The sequence below is a fragment of the Elephantulus edwardii genome, unplaced genomic scaffold (genome assembly GCF_000299155.1).
Source record: "Elephantulus edwardii isolate Elephantulus edwardi_28Jun2011 unplaced genomic scaffold, EleEdw1.0 scaffold00007, whole genome shotgun sequence".
Lineage (NCBI taxonomy): Eukaryota > Metazoa > Chordata > Mammalia > Macroscelidea > Macroscelididae > Elephantulus > Elephantulus edwardii.
The window spans coordinates 1,109,167-1,117,317 of NW_006399757.1; positions in this window are offsets into that span (position 1 = coordinate 1,109,167).

Here is an 8,151-nt window from a genome sequence, read left to right on the forward strand (position 1 = left end):
TAGCTTTTAGAAACTCTCCTGGCATCTCTCTTTTCCTTCCTTTCAATATATCTTGGAGTAATTATGTTTTTCCACCTCTTTTTTCTGCAGCCTTCTGCCTTTAAAACTAACAGTTGAACAGCTGCAACTATTTTGTTTCCAAAACTGGAAATAAGGAGCTAAAAAAAAATTCCAAATACCTCCTGGAAGAACTAAAAATCTATAAGACAATTAGAAACATAGTGAGCACTATTATTATATTTCATGAACTATTTATTATTTATTGGTGCTCATTAAATTCTCAGAGCAATCCTATGAGACAGGTAATAGCTACTTTTGAAAAATGAAGAAGCTGAGACAGAAACCTCTTCAAAATTCTGAAGAGCAATGACATCAGTTTGAAGACTAAGGTACACTGATTCAGGCCAAGATCTTCTCAATCACCTGCAACACATCAAAGAGCTAGTCAATGAATTTAAGGATGACAGAAGAATTGATGCCTTTGAATTGTGGTGCTGGAGAAGAATACTGAATATCCCATGGATTGCCAAAAGATCAAGCAAATATATCTCAGAAAAAATGCAGTCAGAGTGTTCCTTAGAGGCAAAGATGAAAAAGCTTCATTTTTCATACTTTGGATATGGAGAGCTAGGGGAGGGTATTTCTTGGAAAGAGTTATTATTCTTTGAAAGAGAGAGTCAGTGAAGGAGAGGAAGGCCCTCAACAAGACGGATTGATACAGAGACTTCAGCAATGGGCTCTAGAGTGTCAGAGATTATGATGATAGTACAGCATAGGGCACAATTCAGTTTAGCTGACTATGAGTCATCTTTGACTTGACAGCAACTAACAACAACAAGACACAGAGAAGTAGGTTACCCAAGATCAAGTAAATATAAAGAATAGACATACTGGCCCATATTAAAATTCTGAGTAGTTTGTGCTCAAAATCAGTCTATTTTTGTTGTTAGTTGTTATAGAGTTGATTCCAATTCATAGGGACTATGAGTAAGACGAGTAAGACAGTGAGTCAGGCCTGGTGGTCTAGTAGTCAGAATCTTCACTGCAATCCTGAAGGCAAATGGTTTCAGTCTGGCAGCTGCTCCAATGGAAGAAGGATGGGTAGTCTCCTCCCATGCGATTATCGCCTCTAAAGACCCACTTACGGGTCAGCTATGGGTCAGTTCTGCCTTGATGGTGCACAAAAACAATGTGACTAATATACACCAAGATACCTGGACTTCAAATCGTATAATTCCATGGGATCTGTCATTAAATAGTCTAAGTTAGGAGTCTAATTTAACATTTACAAGCTGAGCAAGATATTTATCTTCTCAATGCTCCAGCTTTGCCATGTAATACCTAGAAAGAGAAAGAAGTGCACAACCAAGAAAAGCCTGGCATGTTCTTGGAATTCATATTGCTTGCTAGTCTCTGGATAAATAGTAGATCTCCAGTATTTGTTAACTGTCAGTTGTTCTAATAGAAGTGTTTACATTGACAAAGTAGCAAAATTGTTATTAAAGTCCAGTCCGAGTGCCCTTTATATTCTGTCCCTTCTCATTTCACCAACATTAAAGGAAAAGGGAAAACAAACAAACAAACTCAAAGCAACAACAAAGCAAACCCAATGCTATGTAGTCAAGTCCAGCTCTCAAGGCTCCTCTGGTTTCCAAGTCTGGCCGTGAATCTCAACAGGAGGCTATTGCTCATCTTTCTCTCACGGAGTTGCTGGTGGATTAAAATTGCAGACATTATAGCACTGAATGCACTACAGCACCAGAGCTTCTTACATTTAAGAACCAGCAAAAAACTGCTAACAGTAGTTAATGTTAAGGTCACCAAATGAAAACTAATAATTAAATATGTACTTCTTTTTTTTCTGGTACATATTTTTTTTAATATAGTTTACTTTTTTTCCCCATTGTTGACCACTTTCTTCCCCTTCCTTCTCCCCCCACCCAGAGCACCCTGCAATGCACCCCTTGTACCAGGTTGTTCTCATACATATCAGCCTAATCATGTATTCCTTTTGGACAGTTCTTCCCCTCATCTGTTCTAATGCAGCATTGTTATCTACCCACTCTTTCCCCATTGTCTCCACAGCCCCACCGTGTCTGTCCTATTTTATAACACCAGTGAGTGCTATGCAGTGTTTTGTGACTTCTTATGTTTTAAAAAGTAAAAATTATGTTAAACCCTGTATTTCTTTCTTCCTAGGAAATTAAAACCCATTCTTGGGTATAATCTGTGGCTTGATCATAGCCATAAAGCATAAATTTCACTTTAGGGCTGTTGTACATAGGGTCACTATGAGTTGCAGACAACTTGAAGGCACATAACAACAATAACACTTTATAATGCTTTGATAAGTATTAGGGGGGTAAATCACCCAAACCTTCCCTTTCTCTCCTCTTGTATTGTCTTGACATGCTCATTTATACAGTATGTGAAGGGTGAATGATTTGAGAATGGTAGTTAAAAGAGTGATTTCTGTTTACAACGATGGGAATTGGGCAATGAATATTGGTGATGGTTACACATGATTAATATAACTGATGCGGATGCCACTAAATCACATATGTGAAAAAAAAATATTTCACTGGCTAAGTTTTACAACAGAAATATTGATTTTCCCCACTCCCTGTTTAAATAATACTCTTTTATGTAGAATGCCTTGCAGAATATTTGCAGAATAAAAGAACCTATATATGATTTTTAGAAAATAGCTCAAAAATAGAGTCTGGTGCCAGGCGTTGTTTAATTGGGGGAAACTGTCCTATAACTCCAATTTGGTTCTGATAACTAGTGACCTTCCATTGGGTTTTCAAGTCTGTAATCTTTATGGGAGAAGACTGTCCACCTTTCTCCTGGGGAGTACCTGATGGAGAATCTTTAGTGGTGCAAATTTATAGACTCTGTTAAGAATTTAGTAAATGCTTAAACTCTAAAGTTCTTCTTTCATTAGTTAGTAATAATAATTCCAGATAGCTGGAATAAAATCATAGGAATAACCCACTTCTATCCCACTCATCGAGATACTCCATTGATTCTCAGTCTTTCTGGGAGGAGACCTCTGTTTTTCTCTGGTGGAATATTCAATGGATTCAAACCATCGACCCTTTGGTTAGTACCTTACATATAACACTCTAAGCTCCAAGAGCCTTTTTTGGTTTTGGTTGGAAAATGGGCCCTCATTTTAACAGTAAATCTTGATCTTTGAAAACAGGATAAAATTACAAGTATTTTCCAACGGAGAAGAGAACATTTTACAACTGCTAGTAAGTCAGTTAACGCAGATCAAGTATTCAACATTGAGATAAAATGTGGTTTAAAAGCCAAACCAAAATAAGCCTACTGCCACTGTGTCAGCTGCAACTCAGTATCCCTCAGAGGGATGCTTTACTGGAAGAGACTGCCCACCAGTGGACTAAAACTCCAGACCTTTTGGTCAATAGTCCATTACATTAAGCTATCAGTGTTTGTCTTTTTTAAAAATAAAATGATACAGGCTCTAGTCTTGGGTTACCCAATAGGAAAGGTAATTAAGAGCTTACTTATCTACTAACCTGTACTGAAAAAATTTTGCTTCAAAGATTTTGCTTCTAGTATGGTCATTGTTTGTCTCCCACCCCATAGCATCTTTCTATAGCAAAGCTTTTTTTCAATGTACAATCCCTATCAGAAAAGGACTTAGTAAACAATATAAACATGTGTTTCCTTATGCTTACTTATTAATCTGTAGTAAAGACTGTTCTCTGTTAAGTGAGCACAAGTAAAAGCATGCTTACCTTATTTGCTGGGTTATAAGTCCCTGGTTATATGACTCCCTCCCTGGCTGTCATTGTCCCTTCTTTTTCCTTTTATTTTCTTCATTCCCCTTACTCACTCCTCAATGCCTTGGAACTTCTTTCTAGTGCTTTTCTTCTGCTCTTCTTTCTCTTCCTTTCCCCCCTCTTCATCCTTGTGATTCTCCTTTCTTATTTCCCCTCTTTCTTCCTTCTTATTTCTCTCTCCACATCATTATGGAAATAAAATGTGAAATATACTCTTACTTGTTGGCTTTGCTAAAATAAAATTTGGATTTCTATTAATTTTATGACTTGAAACATCTCAAAATTATCTTTCTCAAAACACACAAATATATTTTTAATTTATAGTGCTTTTAACTGAAAAAAAAAACATCATTTTCAGACTCTCACGGTGGTTTAATCATATCCCTTGACATACCCTTATGTGACCTTATTCATATTTGACAAGCTAGAATGTTAAGAAACTCTTTGAATAGTTTAATAATTTGTCTCCATCAACATAAGCCTTTAGTGAGGTGGAAAGTTGACTATAGAATACTGAAGAAACATTAAGGATGTCAAAGTAATGCAAGAGATATAATAATTTTAAATAGTTCATAATAGTCAACCTTCTATTACTTTTAGTTCATGTGATAAGAATGCTTTAATAATAAAAAGGTATTTTTAAAGGTGACTATTAAATATAATTTCACTAAGGAAAGATAAAGTTGAATTTAAAAATAATTTGATAAACGTTTACTCACTACCATTACTAGTTTCATCAATGTGACAGGAGAAAGCCAAGAAGCGTTCTGAAGTACTGATGACAAGTGAGTGCACAGTTAAATTGTACAAAATGTATAAGAATATTTTCATAATTTCAGAATACTATTAAAAATTAACACAGACATTTACAATAAAGGGTTTAAGCCTAAAATCTTTTAAAAGATGGTGGAAACTATCAGGAGATGGAGAAATCATCCAAATGAATAGTCCCATTGTTTTCATACGATGAACATTAGAATGCGTGGTAGATAAGGTTATGGGTCAACTGGACTAGGCTGTGATTCTCAGTGGTTTGTAGAGATTAAGCCATCATCCTTCATTTCATGATCTGACGTTGGGAGTTAAATAGTTAAAAGGGGAGTTTGTGCCTCTGACAAAATAACAACTCTCTCTGGATCTTGTATTTTGTGTCCCACTCATACTTCTAGTTCTTCCGAGATGACCTGTAGATTATAGAATTTGCCAGCTCGGTTTGGAAGAAGTGCAACCAGAATGCTCTTTAGAAGTGACGATGGTGAGACATCATGTATACTTTCGACTTGTTGTTAAGAGGGACTAGTCCATGGAGAAGAGTGTCTCGTTGTTTGGTAAAGTAGAAATTTAGAGAAAAAGAAGATGATTTTCAATGACATATACTGCCTTGGTGGCTGCAAAAATGGACTCAGATATAGTGACAATTGTGAGGATGGTGCAAGCTCGCTCTGTTGTGTGGAGGTTTGCTATGAGTCTGGACAAATTAGATCTCAATGGTAACCAATACCAGAAGCTTTCCCCCTGATGCTTTTGGATTCTTCATGTAAATCCGGAGAAACTTGTAATCTGAGAGATTTGGAACTTGCTAGTCTCCACAACTTTGTGAACCATTTCTTTGCAATGTATACATGTTGTTGTTGTTGTTGTTGTTGTTGTTGTTAGATGTTGTTGAGCAGACGATGAATCATAGCAACTCTACATAACAACATGTTCTGAACCTTGAGCACAGAATAACAGAGTTGATTCTTGAACAACAGATTCAAACCTTGCTCTATCCTGTGTTATCCTCGTGATCTCTGTCATGGTCAAGCTCACTGTGGTAGTCACTGTGTTAATTCATATTGTGGATGGTCTTCCTCTCTTGCACTGACCCTCTCCACCTTTCCCAGCATCACGTCGCTCTTGAGTGTATATTATAGTCTCGTAGCCTAGTGGTAAGAGCTGCATTACTATCTCAAAGGCATGTGGTTTGAATCCACCATCTGCTCCATGAGACAAAGGGCAGTCTCCTCCTGGGTGATTAATTGTCTCCGAAAAACTGCTAATGGTCGATTCTGACTCTATGGTATACAACAACATATGTACACAAACACAGACACTTCACTGGCTTTGTTCCTCTGATGAACTCAGGTTAAGAAGGTTAAAGAAAATATTTTTTTCATGTTCTAATTGATTTAAATACTGAAACCATAAGTGGAAAGATATCTTTCTTTCACTATTCTCCCATAAACTGATTAAATTTACTTTTAAAGTTGGCCTATGCATTTGGAAAATATCTAGGCATTAATGTACTATATTATCCTCTACAAAGAATTTCACCTACTTAGCAGATACAGGAAATGAAAGATATTAAGGTACCACGGCCCTCCTGGTCTTCTCCCTTCATCACTAGCAGGAAGGGTTCCTCCCTGGAAGACAGGCAGGGACAGTATAAATTACCCGATCCAGAGAGGCACATAGCATATCATTACAGGAACCCTGGGGAGGGATATCTTCATGGCTCATTGCATCACTATGGAACCAGTGTGGCAAAATAACTATGTAAGTGGCGTGGGTGAGATGTGCTGTACAGGAGGAGAGAGAACACAGTTCTTCATTCTTCTTGGTTCACCATCCTTCACACTTTGGCCACTTATCATTTCTGGTATCTGAAATGTACATGGTAAGCATTGCCAAATGACAACTTTGCTAAATGAGAACAGAGAAATTATAATACATTTGGATATTTAGAGAGTTTAAAAATGAAAATTCATACAACATATTTTTGTTTGTTTTTAAATTATCTAATCCAGTTACTGGAATGTTGTTGTTGTTGTTGTTGTTATGTGCCGTCGAGTCTCCTGTGACTCATAGCGATCCTATGTACAACAACCCTAAACCCTGCTCTATCTCATGCCAATCTTATTGTCTCTGACACATACCCAAAACCCCAGTCACTGAATCAATCCATCTCATTGAGGGTTTTTCTTTCTTGAACTTTCCCTCCACTCTCCCAAGCATGACATCCCTCTCCAAAGACAAGTCCCTCCTTGCAACATGTCCAAAGTATGTCAGATGAAGCCCTGTTATATTATGCTAACAGGCGTACAGAAATATGTAACATACATTCATCATGTTGTTGTTTTGTACCATTGAGTTGGAACCAACCCAGAGCTGACCCTCTGGTAGGTTTTCAGAGGCAGTTAATCGCATGGCAGGAGATTTCTCATCCTTCTCCCATTCATCTATGAGTTTAGAAAAAAAATAAAGAATTAAAAATCAAGAATCTTTTCTGTTCTAGTCACCCAGAAAACCACTATTATCTTTTAAAAATATATCTTTTACTGTAACTTGGGATAAAAGTTTCAGAGCAATTAGTTTGTTCATATCTAACAATTTCCAAAAAATTCCGTGTTAGTTGCAATTTTCTCAATGTAACAGCATTTTTCTCACTTCCTAGGTTCCCCATTTCCATTCATCTCTCCTGCCCCTACCCGTCTTCTGTGGGGGAATTGGTTCCAGGTTCTTCTTGGATACCAACTCTGTGAATGCAAAGTACCTTATGTAAAATACTTTACTTTTTGCATTTGTTATTATTGGTGTTGTTATGTGTCATTGAGTCACCTGTGACTTACATAGCGACCCTGTGTACAACAGCTCTGAAGCTTGCCCTGTTCTGAGCCCGTCTCACTGCCTCCAACAATACCTACCCCCATTCTCCCAGTTACTGTGTCAATCCACTCCATCAGGGGTCTTCCTCTCCTGTACTGTCCCTCCATCCTTCCAAGCATGATGTCCTTCTTCAAGGACCAGTTCTTTCTGGCCATGTGCCTAAAGTGAGATAGAGCTTCAAAACCTTAGCCTCTAAGGAGAAACTTGGTTTCACCTCTCCAGGACAGACCTATCAGTTTTCTTGGTGATCCACAGTATGTTCAAGACTCTTCTCTAGAACCACAACTCAAAGGCATCGATTCTTCTACTGTAATCCTTAGTCATTGTCCAGATCTCTGATGCATAGCAAGTAATTGTGAAGATGATGGCCTGGATCAGGATCACCTTAGTCTGCATATTCTTTCATATACTTTAAGTCATTGCTGAATTACTTATAATACCTGTTGAGTTAGCACCTACTCATAGCAGCCCATGAAAAAACACATGAGCAAGAGCCTATGGTGATGAAGGAAGAAGTTCAAGCTGCTTTGAAGGAATTAGCAAAAAATAAGGTGCCAGGAATAGATGGTATACCAATTGACATATTTCAGCTAACAGATGCTGCCGTGGATGTGCTCACCAAGTTGTGCCAAGAAATCTGGAGAACAACCACTTGGCAAACTGACTGGAAGAGATCTATATTTGTTCCCAT